Genomic DNA, 16,803 nt, shown 5'->3' with positions numbered 1-16,803 from the left:
CCTAATGGAGATTGATTCCTAGGACAGACGGCATGCTATTTGTATGACTTGCCCATTTCTATGACAAATATGTTCTCAGTTAAATGTATTCAAATGGGGAAGAGTCGCAAGAGAGATGGCTCATCAGTTCAGAGCACTTTTTGCTCCTCTAGAGGACTTGGCTTAGTTCCCAAAAACTCACATGGTTGTTCATAACCATCCAAACTCCAGTTCAAGGGGACCTGATGCCCTCTTCTGACTTCCATGGGCACCAGGCACATGTATGGTATACATACATATATACAAGCGAGACACTCATACACATAAGTCAATCTAAAATAATGTTTAGTGTATTCAAATAGATCTTGGAAGATAGCTCAGCTGACTTCCCACACAAACATAAGAATCTGAGTGTGTATCCCAGCACCCAGTTGAAAAGCTGGATGCAACCACATACATCTAGAACATCAGCACTGGGAGGTGAGGCGGGAATTGAGAGGTAAATTCTTGGAGCTCACTGACCAGCCAATCTAGATCCAGGTTCAGTAAGAGAAGTTATCTCAAAAATAAGGTGGTTAGTAACCAAGGGAGATTCTCAGCACTGACCTCTGGCCTTGACATGCAAAGTAAAGTAGAATAAAATTAAAATGGAAGCGTGCAAACGGATTTCCATGGCTCACCCAATAACCAACATATTGTATCTTAAGTGGGAGCAAGGTCTGGACCATTCCTGCTGGCTGACGTGCGACTGGATTGAGTTCCAGATTCACTTAGCTTCTCTTCCAATTGTTTGCTATTTTAAAAAGTGCTTAGTATGTAATTCAAACAAACATACTCTTGGGAGACCAAAAGCTCAAGCTTTTAATATCAATAAAGCATTCATTTATTGATCATTATGTTAGGACACTGCTGGGTGAGATATGAAGACAAGCCTCCCCTGAAATTACCCTCTCATATAAAGCAGAGAGTAAAAAATAGTATACAATATTAAAAAAGGACACTAGGTGTTTTGGGCATTTCTGTAGAAGACGAGATTCCCCATGAAAGAAGCAGTGCATACGTGTGTATACACTTGAAGGCTAACTGGGATTTTCACATGTCTTATTCCAACAGAGTGTGAGAACTGCCATACCATTTGTTATGGACAAGAGGTACACTCAGGAAAGAAACAGGGGTGACACCAGGGAAACGAGCAGAAGTCATACTTTGTAGCCATACTGTGTGTGGAAAATAGCATCAAATGGTCTTAAATACAGAATTTCATCTCTACAGTGATCTTTTTGGATATTGTTCTCTTTTAAAATTTATTATTATTATTATTATTAATTATTGATAGGTTATTTCTCTGCCAGTGAAATGAGCCAATTCAAGCCAAATCAGATTATATTAAATGCAGGTTTATTGGGAAGCTGCTCTCAGGAGTAATCACTGGCCACAAGGACAAAGGCCAGAGAAGTCACCATGGGAAAGGAGAGAGAGAGGAGGGGGAAGAGAGAAAGCGAGAAAGAGTACTCTCAGAGAGAGGGCGAGGAGGAGAGAGAGAAGGAAAAGAAAGAGGAGACCAAAATGTCTGGATTTTATAGGGAAGAGACTCTATGGTACCCCCAGGGAAGGGCATCCCAGCCTCTAGACTGGAAAGTTCAGGGTTGGGGGCATGATATGCCAGGTAGGGACTAAGGGATGCTGGGAGAACCTGGAGGCGAGGTCTGCTTTGATGCCTAAAATCTGCACCTCAGTCCCTTGTCCCAGGGTCCGAAACCAAACGATTGTTGTTGTTTAATTTTGTTATTGTTGTTGTTATTGTTATTATTATTGTTGTTGTTATTATTATTATATTATTATTATTAATTATTAACAGGCCAGGAACTCACTATGTAGACCAGGCTGGCCTTGAACTCACAGCGTTCCACCTGCCTCTGCCTCTTCAGTTCTGGGATTAAAAGCATACACCACCACACCTAACCAACTAACTTTATTTATTTATTTATTTATTTATTTTTGGTTTTTCGAGACAGGGTTTCTCTGTGTTGCCCTGGCTGTCCTGGAACTCACTTTGTAGACCAGGATGGCCTCGAACTCAGAAATCCACCTGCCTCTGCCTCCCAAGTGCTGGGATTAAAGGTGTGCGCCACCACCGCCCGGCACTAACTTTATTTTTAATTGTGTGTATGTGTACCTGTATTTGGGTGCACACATGTGAGTATGGATGCCCTCTGAGACCAGAGGCATTGAATCTCCCTGGAGCTGTAATTACAGGCAGTGTGTGCCGCCTGACGCAGCACTAGGAACTTACTCAGATTCTCTGAAAAAGCAATACACACTTCTTAACTGCTTAGGACATCTCTCTAGCCCTGCTTCCTCCCCCACCACCTTTTTTAAAATAAAGATTCAGATAGGGAAGATCCGTCACATTTTAGAGGTGCCAGAGTTGAAATGCAAAACCAAGTTTACTGCTTCCAGAGGCTGTATAACAATATCTCAAACTGATAGGTTATGGCCTGAATTTAGTTCAGAAGATTGTTAATATCTGGGCAGAACAATGATGGGGCTAGCATTTTGTTTAGGAAGATTGTTCCTACCGTGAAACAGACATATAGAATGCTGAGAGACTAGTTAGAGCCTCTGACTCTAGGGACAGAAAGGGTAGTTCTCCAAGACTAGCGATTAGATACGGAAAGGACTCATAGTGGCTCTGGGGTGCTCAGTTTGCGTCTCCAGGGAAAGGGTGGAGGCACTAACAAAAGTAAGTCAGACAAGAAGGGTTATTGACTTAGGGTGGCATGCTGGGAGAAGGTGTTATTTAGGTTCCATATATCTGAGTTCGGGGGTACCATTAAGACAACAAATGATGTCTAGTAGGCCTGTAGAACTATAGGCCAGGTTGACCTTAGAGACCTGATGTAGGAAACACTAGAGTGTACGGGACTCCTGGAGAGAGCGCCTATGAGAGATGACAGAGTATATCCTCAGGAAGTGTGGGTCTATTTCCATGAAAGGCAACGGAAAGGAAGAAAGAGGAAAGCATAACAAAGGGAGGAGAGTGAGAGGAGCAGCGCCAGCCCAGCCTGTCACCGACAGTGAGGAGGATCCAGACAGTGTCCAGGCTCAGAATCACCAAGGGACACTTCTCTGCAATAAGTGTTGATTCTTTCTCAAGAAACAACGAACACCATTATACTCAGACACTTTTTTTTTCTCTGTTCTCAGCCCCGTTTATGAAGGCAGTGCATCAGTCAAGAGGGCTGTTTTACTAGTAAAGATGTATTTAGTTACCACACTTTTAATTTGTGCTAGTGAGAAACTCTTAACTTTATTGCCAACAAATTAAAAATGTGCGGGCTTTTATCAAATCACAGGAGAGCGGTTGGGTCTCCCCCCTCCTCCTCCAAGAAAGCTCTTGTAAAGATCTTGGCTCTTTCATTCCATGCTTCCTCGTGTGATCTACCAAGCGCCCTTAGCTTCAGTCTGGGACATCTAGGGCCAGGAATCAAAGCTCAGCACCCACTGTGTTGTCTCCTCAGTCTTGAGATATTCGCTTTGCAAAGTGGGTGGCGCTAATGAGAAGAGAATAAAATAGCTAATGGGGGATTATAAAGCACTTTGCCAATATAAAGGCAACATCAAAGCTAAATAATAATCTTAATTTAGGGTAAAGAGTTCCATTAGCGAGGGAAACATAAAAAAGGACAAAGGGTAGTGGTGCTTTGTACCTGAGTAACTGTGCAGATCAAAAGTGCTGTATTGATCGCCGTTGCCCTGTGAACTCTCCAACCTAGGAATCTGGCTCCCCTCCCTGATTCTTGAAGCACCTCTACCCACTCAGTATGCCCATGGCGTTTCTCTGAGTCTCCTGACCAGTGTCAACAGGAACTTCTGTTCAGGGGCAGCCTGATAACTGAGAGGCGTCTTCTTCCGGTTACCAGCTCTCGGTTATCACCTCAGTGTCTCTTGACTATCTGTGCCTAGCGAGAAAAATAGAGAGGGTTGAGCAATTAGGAAACAACAAAGAGCTCACAGTCCATCAAAAGTAAAATAAAATAAAACCTACCAAGTTAAGGGATGTTTGGAATATTTGCACATACATGTGTCTTCAGTGTGAGGTTGCGTGTAGACAACCTCCGGGGCTGGGTAGGCTGCAGGCTGCAGGCCCTTGGGAAGCTGAAACAAAGGTGGTGAAAGTAGTGATCATGGGCTTCATATATATCAGCTTTTTTTTGAGTATAAAAGAAAGAGAAAGAAATGAATTCATCTCTCACAGTTAACCAAAAAGACTTCCTCGGGGGAAAAGTTCAGAATAGTACAGGAACTGAACTGAAGTTCTCAGACCTTGTCTGTGCAGACCACTGGGCCTGGTCGTCATACAATCGCAGTAGGGATTGAAGTACACCCAAGACACTCAGCCAACTACAGCTAAAGCCGTCCCTGTGGGGAGCAAGAGCTTCTTTTGGGCGATGTTAAAGGGATGTTTTCTTAAACTGATCTAATAGTCTTTTAATGACCATGTCCCCCAAGATAGCTTCGGGTCAAATCTGGAGATTCTCTTCAGGGCCCCAAATGACAAGAGAGTGCTTCCAAAGTCAAGGACAGAGACCAAATTAGCCTAGGCATGCGTTCCACATTTCTCCAGTCTCAGTGTGGACCTCTCCCTCCGTGAATCTGCACTTCCTTCCCGATTGGCATGTAGGTTTCAGACCCTGTTTGTGTGCATGCATATACACAGTGCATGCATATACACTGCAGTAGGCTTCTGACGGACTTGTTCCTGCACAGAGCCATTCTGTTGGCAGGTGTCGGTGGGAGGACTTTTTGTAATTTCTCTTGGTTCTCCACACTGGACCTGAGAGAGGAGGCAGTCACTAGGAAGAAGGTCTTCCTGGAAAAGGTGAGTCTTTCTCACAGTAATTGAGGAGGCTGGGTAAAAGGAAAGGCGAGAACTCTCTCTCTCTTTTTATGAGGGCCAAAATCTGTAGTGCTGACTTTGAGTTTATAAGGAGTCCACAGACCGTGTACACATGCTTGTATAACAGCCATGGGGAAGAAGCGTTCGAGGCCAGACTCCAATGTGGAGGGTTGGGGACTTTGCAGATTTCTGAAGAGAAAGCAGGAATCTGAAAATGGTCCATTTCCTGATCAAATGAAAAGGTGCTCACCGAATTCGTGTGGCTTGTTTGTTAGAACATGACTTAGCATGCGCTTCTCCTCACACCTGCTTGTGCTTGGTATTACGCAAGCCGTGAAATGAGACCTCGCCTCTGACTCGGAGGAGCTCAGGACGTACTCTGCAGGAAGGAGAACATGACTAACATTTTATTGAACATCTACTATACAACCAGGACCTCTCATAGGGGAAGTGAATGAGGGGAGGGGCCATGGTGGAACACGGATGAATACTAACAGTCACTTAAGAATTTTGAATAGGGGTGGGGAGGTAGATCAGTGGTTAAGAGTATGTGCTGTTCTTTTAGAGGACCCAAGTTCGATTTCCAGCATCCACCAAGGTGTTTTGTAATGGCCTGCAACTCCAGCTGCTCCAGGAGATCCAACGTCTTCTGTTCTCCAAGGATTTTAAATAGATCAGATGGATGGCTCTAGGAAAATAAATGGAAAGGCTCGAATCTAGGAATGAGGAGCTCGTCAGAGGGTTAGAGAAGGACCTTGTTTTGAGGAGTTGAAGGCAAAAACCAGTGTGAGATTATGGAAGTCTTTGGCTCACAGGACATAGTGGAGGTGCCATTTGTCCCCTGATCTGTGGAGTAAAGGAGCTAGGCCAGGGCCCATAGGAAGTGAAAGAAAAAGGACTTTAGTATACAACAAGCTATCCCATCATACTTTTTTAATATTTTAAAAGAGAGACTTACTTTAGGTGTTGGAGAAGAGAGGAGAGAGAGAGAGACGGGGGGGGGGGGGGCTCAGAGGTTAAGAGTGCTGACTGCTTTTCCAGGGGTCCTGAGTTCAATTCCCAACAACCATATGGTGACTCAAAACCATCTGTAATGGAATCCGATGCCCTCTTTTGGTGTGTCTGAAGAGAGTGACAATATACTCACATAAAATAAATAAATCAAGAAAGAGACAGAGAGAGACTGACTTTAATTTTATGCACCTGGGTTAGCATCTCTGCACCACGAGGGGGGGCACGCAAGGGCCTGTGGAGGTCAGTAAGGGGGTGTTTGCTTCTCTGGAACTACTGGTGATTAATTAGCCACCATGTGGGTGCTGGGAACAGAATCTGGGTCTTTTGCAAGAACAACAAATGCAAGTGCTTTTAATCCCTGCCCCTGCAACATCTCTCCAGCTGCACAGCATATACCTCTGTATACACGAGATAAGACTGGTTTTCTGGTTTTATTCTCCTTAGTTCTTAGAATTTTACCATAATAAAAAAATCAAGCAAACAAAAAAACCTACTGGACTAGAGAGATGCCTCAGTGATTCAGAACACATAGGGCCCTTCCAGTAGAGCTGAGTTCGATTCCCAGCACCCACACCAGGCATCTCACAAACCACAAGCAGCTCCAGCTCCCGCTCCCAGGCGATTTAACACCTCTGGCCTCTGAGATCACTTGGGCAGGTGCATGCACATAAATTTTAAAATTTAAGATATCCCAGAGATATCTTAGGAACTGATAAATGAATGAAAACATCTTGTGTATGTTATTCGTTCCTAGAAGCTAAAAAGAAGCTATTAGACATCTCTGAACCACTCAGAACATGGACACACTGGCTGGTACGAGTGCTATGATAGCCAGGCACCACCAGAGACCCAGTGAGATGCTGAGTCCCAATGGCACCACACCCCAGGCTCTCCCAACACCATCTCACTGTTTTCTTTATTCTGTGCCTGGAAGGTTATACTGCTGGTGGGAATAAAACATCTACTCTCCTATGTTATCCCTGCAGCTGCCAGCACTCTGTTTGCTGTGTTCTTTGCTGGCAAATCATTAAACAGTCCCCCCAAGGCAGGCCTCTTCCCCCAGGGCCACCCCATGAACAAGGAATCAGAGCTGTGGTCAAAGGCTGTTGGGCTGAAGCCTTTGGGCTGTCTCCAACACAAGCCTTTCCTGGCCGTTGTCTCTTCTGAACAGAAACCTCTTTGGCCTGATGTCAGCCTCCCAATAGCTTCCAAGGGTACATTGAGCATTGGAGTTGGCTGGTGGCTTGAATAATTTGTGTGTATTTCTTCCTGATGTAATTTGTAAGTGCAATCACCCTGTGTTCCAGCTATTGTTTCTTTATTGAAGCTCGGGCCCATCTCTCACAACGTTTCCATTTTGAATATAAATGTTATCCATGATACTTCCCAGGGGCCAGAAACTGGTATCAACCAAGTTGAACCATAGAGTGTCAGCCATCGACATTCACCAGATGGCATTTACATGATTGGCTGAGAAGACTTAGTTGAACCGGTCCATTTGGAGACAATATCTGCTTTTTCCAAGCTTCTTAACTATAGAGGAAGCTGGCTGGAGAAGACAGCAGCTGGAATGGAGCTGGGGTCTAGGCTGAAAGACACTGGAGTGTGAAGCTGACCAGTTGAAATTAAGCCTTTTCACATGCTTGCCCTGAAGTTATGCTCACTGGTTCCACTGGAAGTTCAGATGAGCCTCTGGCACATTTAAATAGATACTCTGGTATCTCTAGATTTCATCCTTTTCTTTCTTTTGTTTTGTTTATTATTGGTTTGGTTTGATTTGGTTTGAGACAGAATTTCTCTGTATGATTTTGGGTGTCTTAGAACTCCCAAAGATCTGCCTGCTTCTACCTTCTGAGTGCTGGAATTAAAGGCATGTACCACCATACCCAGCTCTTTTAGTATTTTAGTAAGTAACTGTCTGGCTTTAGTCTTGGGCCTTTTAAACTTCAAAGTCTTAACCTGTTTTGTTTTGTTTTGCTTTGCTTTGTTTTGTTGCGATAGGGTTTCTCTGTATAGTCCTTGGCTGTCCTGGAACTCACTCTATAGTCTAGGTTGGCCTTGAACTCACAAGATCTACCTGCCTCTGCCTCCGGAGTGCTAGGATTAAGGGCATGTGCCACCACATCCAGCCGAAGTCTTAACCTTAATAATGACTTAGAAGCAAACACTACCTACTTCCATCAGTTTCTAAATTCCTATGACCTTGGACCTGAGTTTGGCCAGAATAGAAGAAACACTGAAAGCATAAGCAGATCATGGCAAAAACTGTTTGAAACAGTCTATTGGTTAAGAACAATCAGTTAACTTATTGTGGGAAGAGGTAAGTAAGGCCCTGCCTCAGAAGGGCCTTGGGCAAAGCTTCCAGAAGTTTTCATCTTGGAAATGAAAGGATTAGGTATTCTCCCCTAAAAACCAGCCACTTGACTTAGACCTTGGCTTCCCTGCCAAGGGCCTCTTGGGATAGGGTTGAATACACCTAACAGGCCTCGGGTGCATCCGTACTGCAGAGTCCCAGGACTGTGTCAGAACTCAGCGATCTGCAGGGCTTCTGGCTTCCTGGGATTCTTGGAGGTTGAGTCTTGAGTACTTCACTGGTGGAAGATAGGTGTCCAAATCACATGACTAGGGTGCCATTTAGGAAGTGTGTGTGTGTGTGTACCTGTGCATGTATGTATTGGGTAAAGGCCACTCTGTAGCCCAGACGGGCCTCAAACCTAACCATTCTCTTGCCTCAGACCCCAAGTGCCCAGCATCTTTTAAGATTTTAACCTTTGTGAGCTTCAAATTTAGGTTTTTTTCTCAACCTTCAAGATACTTGATGTAACCACTGAGTCTTGATAGGCCCCTCTTATTTTCTCATAACTGTAACTTCCTAGTGCCTCTCTGTACTTGGAAATTGTTCCTAACAGAAGGGACATTCTGAGAAACATGATGGGCACTTTAACATCGTTACAAGACAGTCCTTTGAGGCAGATTCTTTTCCTCTTCCTTCTCCACCTCCAAAGGTCTCCTGTAATACAAGCTGTTCTCAAGCTCACTATGTACCTGAGGCTGGCCTTGAACTCCTGATCTTCCTGCCTTTGTCTCCTGGAGTGCCATCACACTCAGTTTGTACAGATGGCAATGGAATCTCTTGTTTGGGGGATGTTGTTGTTGTTTTGAACCACAACCCAGGTGTGGATGTCTATAGCCCAGATAAGACTAAAACTCATGGTTATTAGTCTGCCTCAGCCTACCAGTTACAAGGATTATATGTGCCCTTTCGTGGCTTCTTTTTGGAGGCAAAGGGTCTCGGTCTCTCTCTCTCTCTCTCTCTCTCTCTCTCTCTCTCTCTCTCTCTCTCTTTCTCTCCTTAGCATATGACTAGGAAGCTTTTTGAAATCTTACTATGTAGCCCTAGCTGGCCTGAAAGTCACTATGTAGACTGGGCTAGTCTTAACCTTGTGGCATCATTCCTCCTGCCTTTGCCTCCCGAGTGCTGGGATTGCAGGCATGCACCAGCATGCCCTCCTCAGCATGGCTTCTTGATGTGCTCAAGAGACAAGGTAAAAATAAAACGTAGCAAGCTGCTGCCAACATAACATGGCACAGTTTTACAGCAAACTTTCTATAAGTCCAAGGTGTTAAAATAATGATAAAAAAAAAAAACAAAAACAAAACAAAACAAAAAAAAAAAAAAAAAAAAAAAAAAACAGGGCATAAGAGAGGCACGAGCCTTTAGCACAGTGGTTTACCATCAGTGTCAGTCTGTGTGTGTACATGGTATATACCTTTTACAACTGTCAACACTGTGGATTTGTTTCCATCAGCATTACAGGGAACGCCAGGATGGGCCGCACTCCAGCAGAGTAACCCTCCGTGGCAGCCTCATTGCACTGCTGTCACACAGTAGTCATCAATGATGGGAACATCTTTGTGTGGGTGTGTGACTCAGTAATGGCATAAAATCTGCATATGGAGTGGCGGCTGAGAGCTTCCCCTCTGCCCTGGCACTGCCACATGGTCTTCGCTTACATTCAAGGCATTCCTGAAGCAACCCCAAGTAACCAGCTCGTTTCTTCTGCTTATGAATCTTCCACACAAGGAGGCTAGGCAGAGTACGGAGTAGGAAAACCCCACCAAAGCTGTTCTCATATTAAGAGGTCTAATTATGTCATGGAGCTTTGACAAAGTCAGAGACAGGAACAGATACATTTTCAAATGGAAGAACGAGGTCTTTCCTATGGGGTGGGAGAGCTAGAGAGAGGAGAACCTGGCAGAAGGACCATTGTTTCGGTCTGAGCTTCTGTGACCTCTAATTTTAGGACACACCTTTCCCATCCCAAACTAACAGGGATTATTCACCAGAAAAGCATCTCTGCAAAGTCTGCCCTTGTTGTGGCTAGAAGCAAGCCACACTGTGGTGGCATCCCCTTTAATCTCAGCACTGAGAGGCAGAGGCAGGCAAATCTGTAAGTTCGAGGCTAGCCTGGTCTACAGAGCCAGTTCCAGGACAGCCAGGGCTACACAGAGAAGTCCCATCTCTTGAAGGGGGTGGGAGGAGTTGTAAGAAGAGATGATATTAAATCCTATCAGGAAGAAGGAAGCTGAGCCTGGGAGGCAGAGTGCAGAGAGAGGCCCAGAGGCAAAAAAGCAGATAGATCCAGGCTCTGGCTTGCTAAGCCGAGAAGCCTAGGTTCTGAAGCTTTTGGGCCCAGTTGCCTGTACTGCAGCTCTGTGAGGGGCTATGTGCTCTCATGGGAAGGAGGCCTACCTCTCTGGCTTGGAGTCCTGGAGGCGTGGTGATGCAGACAGGGTAGGGACTCAGTCTAGAATGTAACCTCCTAGAGTTCCATCTTCTGTGAAAAAGCAGGTTTGTCTTATTTATGGATATGAGTGCTTTGCCTGTGTGTATGTATGTGCGCTACATGTGTGCTTAGTACCCACTGAGGCCAGAAGAGGGGGTCCGTTTCCCTTGAACTGTAGTTACAGGCAATCAATCAAACTGTAGTTACAGTCACTCAAATCCAGGACCTCCAGAAGAGCAACCGGTGCTCTTAACCATCGAGCCATCTTTCCAGTCTCATTTTTCATTCTTACACCAGACCTGTGATGTGTAAAACCCCAAACCAGACTTCTGTGAACAAGCCTTTCCCTCTTCGGCCTTTCCACTTGACTAGTCCATTCTGCTCTGGTCTGCCCTCCTGCTCAATAGCATCTCTGCTCCACAGGGAGCTTCCCCCCCCCCCCCGGCCCAGCCCCCCCAACCAACATGATCTTCTGTAGTTTAAAAAAGTACACAGTGTCTAGGCAGGGCATCCCAGGACTTGAGAAGAAGAGGCACAAGGATCACCCAAGGCTAGCCTCAACTACATAATGAATCTGAGGCCAGCCTAGCTATATATAATCCTGCCTCAAAACAAAATAAAATATCAAATAAAAACTTTTTCTTTATAAAGGAGATGATAACAATGAGGGAAAAAAAATCTTCTTGGCAATTTCCCAGCATTTCGATTTCATTGGGAAACTTTGTCTTCCCAGAGACAGGTTCTCGTGGGAGCGAGAAACAGTTCTCCAAGTTCCCAGATCCAATCACTGTTAGGATCTAGTTTGCAGCAGGTGAGCATCAATCTCTTTAAAGAGAGGGCCAGGTGAGCAAACCCAGAGCCTCTGTGAAGTCGCTGCAGTTCGGGAGCCGGGAGAACCAAACCCACAGGCTGGTTTGTACCCAGCCACCAAGCAGCAGGAGCTTTATTTTATGATGCTGGTGTGTCCTGCCGCCCGAGATAAAAGCCAGGTAGTTCTAAGTTCAAGTAATGGAGGTTGCACTGCTGAGGATGATTATAAAATCTGGAAAGAGGAAGTAGGGAGAAGGGCGCCTTTGATGTCTGGCCAATGCTCCTGATTACAAAGGCAAAATTGTAGCGGGCGGTGAAGTTACCTGTCCAAGGCCTTGGGTGAAGGTCTGAGCGTGGAATCAGAGAACTGAAAGATTATTGCTGCACAGGTAGGGGGAGGAGAGGGCCGGGAGACAGGAAGCGGGCAGAATGGTTTGCAAAAGCCCACGCCCAAGAAAGAGGAGGAGAGAGATGCCCGAAGAACCTAAGACCAGCAGTAAAGTCCAGAGCTCAGTGGAGCCTGGAATGCCCTCTGAGGCCGTCATGAGGTCACACGGGAAGAAGGCGGGCTGGAAACTGGAAGGGCTTGTTTGGTGGGGTTTGCAGGGCTGAGAACCAGAGGGAAGTGACCAAGGATAATGAGCCGCCCCAGACTGTACCTGGCAGAATGCTGCCTTTGAGAGGCACCATTGACCGCCCAGGGAGGAAGGAGTCATAAAGGGCTTTGTCTCTTCCAGGAATAAGAAGAGAATTATTATTGCAAGTACAATAATAAAGCCAGCTCCCGTTTAATGAGCACTTGCTAGGTGTTGGTCTGTGCTGAGCACTTACTAGTCATTATCTCTGGTCTTGGGGACAAGCAGAAATCATATGTTTTTCCCCTTGTTGTTCCCATCCTGAAAGGAAGGCTATGATACTCAGAGAGTAACTTGCCCGAGGTCCTGCCGGTAAATGGTAAGATCCTTTTGAACCTCACCTCTGTCTTGGGTAGAAATTAAACCAGAAAGAATAATTTCAAGGAAGAATGGTGGACTTAAAGCTATGAAATACAGCTGGTTGCAATGAACGTGCCTGTCATTCTAGCACTGAGTAGGCTGGTGCAGGAGAGACAGGAGTCTAAGTCAACCCAAGCAACATAGCAAGACCCTGTCTCGAAAACAATATGAGCTTGCATTCTATACCTATAGTCCTAGCTACTCCAGAGGCTAAAGCAGAAGGGCCGCTCGAGCCCAGGAGTTCATGGCAACCCCAAGCAACACAGCAGTACCATGTCTCTTAGAACAAAAGGATTTTAACAGAAGGCATGCACACACATGCACGAGCGCATGCACTGGTTTACACGTCTTTGCCAAGGGGTTGGGTGTGCAAAGCCAATTGGAAACCTGAGTGATCTTCACCTGGCAAGTGTTCCTTCTGACTTCTCCCTTGTGGTACCTCTAGGACAGGTGCATCCCAACTCATGGCCTTTCTTAGGGACACCCCAGTCACTAATCCATAATTTCCTCCAGTTTCTGGGAGCCCCGCCTAGCCCTGCTCTCGCTGGGTTTAAAAATCTCTCATCTTCTAGTGTTGCTGAAGGAATGGGCAGGTGAGCACTTTTCTATTTGTGGTTATGGAGCCCTTGTTCCCTAGATCTGCTGTCTCCCCAGGAGTCATCCTTTCAGCTGGAATGGCTGGACGGTGTCCCCCAGCAACAAGCTTCCTAGCTAGGTAATGAAGAGTCTTGGAATGACTGGTTTTCATGTTTAATCTGAGGGTACTTGCAAAGCGCTCATTGTAACTAAGTCAAACTATGCAGAATGTGGCGAGTGTGTTTCTTACAGTACTGATGGGACTGTCCAAGAAATGACACATATTTGTTAAATTTGACTCCAAGGCCCTATCTCTCAGTAAGCAGCAATTTGGTTCAAGGGAGCATCCCTTCACAAAGTAGCACAAAAACCCAGGGAAACCTAGACTAGCTAGGCAACCCTCTGGTACCCAAGCTCATCACTACAAATGTCTTATTCAGATGCATGTGCTCTTTGAGATTAGAGGAGGAAGAGCTGGGGCTGTAGCTCAGAGAAAAGCATTTATGTCACATGCGCAAGGTCCTGGACCCCATCCCCAGCACTGAAAGAAAAGAAAGGTTTGGATATATTTCCTGTCTGCAGATATGGCTCAGTAAAGTTCTTACCTAGCAGCATGAAGCCTGGGTTACACCCCAGCCCTCAGTCAACCAGATGTTGGGGCACACGCCTGTAACCTCAGTACTCTGGGAAAATCAGAAATGCAGCCATCCTCAGCAACTTATTTAGTTTGTGGCTAACCTGGGCTACATGAGACCTTGTCTCGGAAGGAAGAGGAGGGAGAAATGGAGAAAAGGAAAGAGGAAAACTCTGAGCCAATACTTCTCTGCTGGGGCCAATCTGTGTGTATCTATTGTTGGGTCATTCTGCAGGGACCCAGACTCCTGGGGCACAGGCTTCAGATTCCCACTTCCAGGTGTATCTAGGTCCTGCCCATCCCTTTAAGGTGCATCTTAGGTCCTGCCCATCCCTTTAAGGTGCATCTTAGATCCTGCCCTTCCCTTTAAGGTTCCGGAGACAGGATCCTCCCTCCACACTCCTCTCCTTTCTGCCTTCAGGACACCTGCACTTCCTCAAAGAGTTCATTTTTCACTAAAGCCAAGAAGAGAGATCCTTAGTCAGGATTGGTCTTTGGCAAACACTCCTGAGGCCAGGAGATGGAGAGAAAAGACAGGAAAGGAAATTCAGAAAGAATAAGAACGCTCTTGTTATGTCTTGGTCCTCCAGTTCCAGAGTATGCACTCCTCTCACTCGTCTTTCTCAGAGCAGCCATTGCCAGGGTTCTGGTGTCAGCCATCTGGTTATAGACCCTCGGTAACTACGCAACTAATCCTGAGTACCCCATGTACAGCGGGCACAGATAGGACAGTGGGGAGGGGCAGGTGTCCCGGCATCTGGGGAGGAAAGACAGCAGACAAATGCACCACAGTGGGTTAAGACTATGGTTAGGGAAATGCAGGTCAGATTGGCAAATGCCAAAACTGTGTTTAGGGAAGTGAAGCAGGTTGTTATTTTTGGAGTATAGGAAGAGAGTAAGCCATGAGGCAAGCCCAGTCCAGACGCAGCCTTTAAAAAAAATGTGTCCATATGTCTCTCTGTGTGTGCTGTGCATGCACACACACATGATTTACACATGTGGGCAGGTGTACCATAGCATGCCTGTGGAGATCAGGTGGCTGACTTTGTAGAGTTATCTCTCTCCTTCCACCTTTCTGTGGGTTCCAGGATAGAGGCTCACACAAGTGCCTTTACCCACCAAGCCATATCCCTGAGCCCAGGCCAGTCAGTCAAGAGTGCAGACTTCACCCCAAGAGCTTCAAGGAGCCTAGTGAGAGCCCTCCCTCCATAGAGACAGGCATGCTCAAGTTAGTACTGACGGCCACTGTACAAAGGGGTGGGTGGGGTAAGGCAATCCTAGTTAGGTTTCTAGTAACCTAGGGCAGCAATGGTGGGGGCAGGCAGATCGTGGTGGTGGCGGGTGGATGGCAGTGGCAGGTGGATGGCGGTGGTGGCAGGTGTAAATAAGGAGCAAGGTGGAGTTGGAAGAAACAGGAGTAAAGAGAGGCAGGGAACTGAATGGTTTCCTGAGCCTCCTGCCTTCTGATGAACCTGGAACAAGGACTAGATGGTTCCTCTCTGCCTGGGGTTGCAGAAGAGGGTTCTCCAGGGCAGCCACAGTGAGAAGGGTCAAAGTGGAGAAGCATTTGTATAGAACTGATCAAATTTGATGAGTCGTTCATTCATTCTTTCCTTTATTGATTTTTGAGACAGGGTTTCACTATGTAACTCTGGCTGTCCTGGAACTCACAAAGATCCTCCTGCCTCTGCCTCCTGACTGTTGGAACCTGGAAGTTTATTGATTTCTTACATGCTGACATTTGAAGGAACTGAGGAGACTGGGAGGTTAGCCCCTAGCTGGATAACACCAGGCTTCTGACCACTGAGAAGGAACACTAAGGAACTAGTTATAGACCACACAGTGATGTGTTCAGGATTGAGCACGCTGGGTTTGAGGTATCTCATTTAAGATCCTTCCCTCAGAAGGATCTAGAGGTCATTTGGACATAAGGGTCTGGCGCTCTAAAGAAGATGAGGCTGTGTGTGGAGAACCATGACTGTGGGTCCGCTGGGTCCAAACAGCCCACCAAGTGGGTGAGCCAGGTGGTGGTGGCACATGGCTTTAATCCCAGCACTCCAGAAGGCAGAGGAGGGTAGATCTCTGTGAGTTTGAAGCCAGCCTGGTCTACAAAGCAAGTGCAAGACAGCCAAGGCTACACAGAAAAACCCTGTCCCTTCAAACCCCTGCAAAAAAAAAAAAAAGTGTGTGTGTGTGTGTGTGTGTGTGTGTGTGTGTGTGTGTGTGTGTGTGTGTGTGTAGGGAGCATCTAGGACAACATCCTGGGTCACCAGCATTCTAGGGACTTTTACTTGGGCCTTTTGATTTTGATTGGCTGGGCAGGATGGTGCACAGTTATCTCAGTACTTGGAAGGCAGAGACAAGAAGGCTTGCTGCAAGTAGCTAGTCTACACAGTGAGCCCCTAACTCAAAAACAAAACAAAACAAAAAATAAAATGGAAAAGACTCCATATAAATTAGTAAAGCAAGTAATTTTGTCTTAAGTTTGGGGGATGATAGCAAGCTTTCAAAGTCAAAGGTAAACATTTACAAACAGGTGCTCACATTGTAGCTCAGGCTGGCCTGAAACTCATTACGTAGCCCAAGCTGGCCTGGACCCTTTAGCTTTCCTTCTGTCTCAGCCCCCAGTACTGTGATTGCTGGCCTGTGACTCTGAGCCCAGCTCTTTGGTTTGTTTCTCCTTTCTTTTCTTCAGTGTATTTTCCTATTTGCTCTGATCCTGGTGGTGTCAGTTACCAGCCATGTACTTTTTTTTTCTTTTAATCTGGTCTTCAAGAACAGAGTTTCTCTGTGTAACCAAGCCCTGGCTCTCCTGGAACTAACTGGCTTTATATAGATCAGGCTGGCCTTGAGCTCACAAAGATCCACCTGCCTCTGCCTCCTGAGTTCTGGGACCAGCTGCATCTTCTTGGGGACCTTACTTAGCCTTTTGGTGCACGTGTTCCTCATCTTCAAAGAAGGGACAACAGTTTTCTACTTCATAGTGACATACAGGTGCTTAGAACAGTCAATGCAAACAGATCAATGCAAACCATTACCCTCTTCATGATCACTATTGGCATTCATAGCAAGCCCCATGACTGCAGAGAATGGAGTCAGGTGAGCTAA

At 46.0% G+C, this 16,803-nt stretch overlaps 1 protein-coding gene and 1 long non-coding RNA gene across 4 annotated transcripts in view; one reads left to right on the top strand and one right to left on the bottom strand.

The window, feature by feature from the left end:
• The window catches only part of Rnf43 (ring finger protein 43), a 70,293-nt gene that overhangs the window by 33,670 nt on the left and 19,820 nt on the right, over nucleotides 1-16,803 (top strand). The window lies entirely within an intron of this gene.
• LOC143442523 (uncharacterized) lies at nucleotides 3,181-4,223 on the bottom strand. Its single transcript, XR_013110760.1, has 3 exons — nucleotides 4,028-4,223; nucleotides 3,690-3,941; nucleotides 3,181-3,533 (listed from the first exon to the last, which is right to left on the bottom strand). It is a non-coding gene; the product is annotated as an uncharacterized LOC143442523 (long non-coding RNA).

The sequence above is a fragment of the Arvicanthis niloticus genome, chromosome 6 (genome assembly GCF_011762505.2).
Source record: "Arvicanthis niloticus isolate mArvNil1 chromosome 6, mArvNil1.pat.X, whole genome shotgun sequence".
NCBI classification, from domain to species: Eukaryota; Metazoa; Chordata; class Mammalia; order Rodentia; family Muridae; genus Arvicanthis; species Arvicanthis niloticus.
Note: the sequence above shows the minus strand (reverse complement) of the source record. Positions and strands in the feature narration are given on the sequence as shown.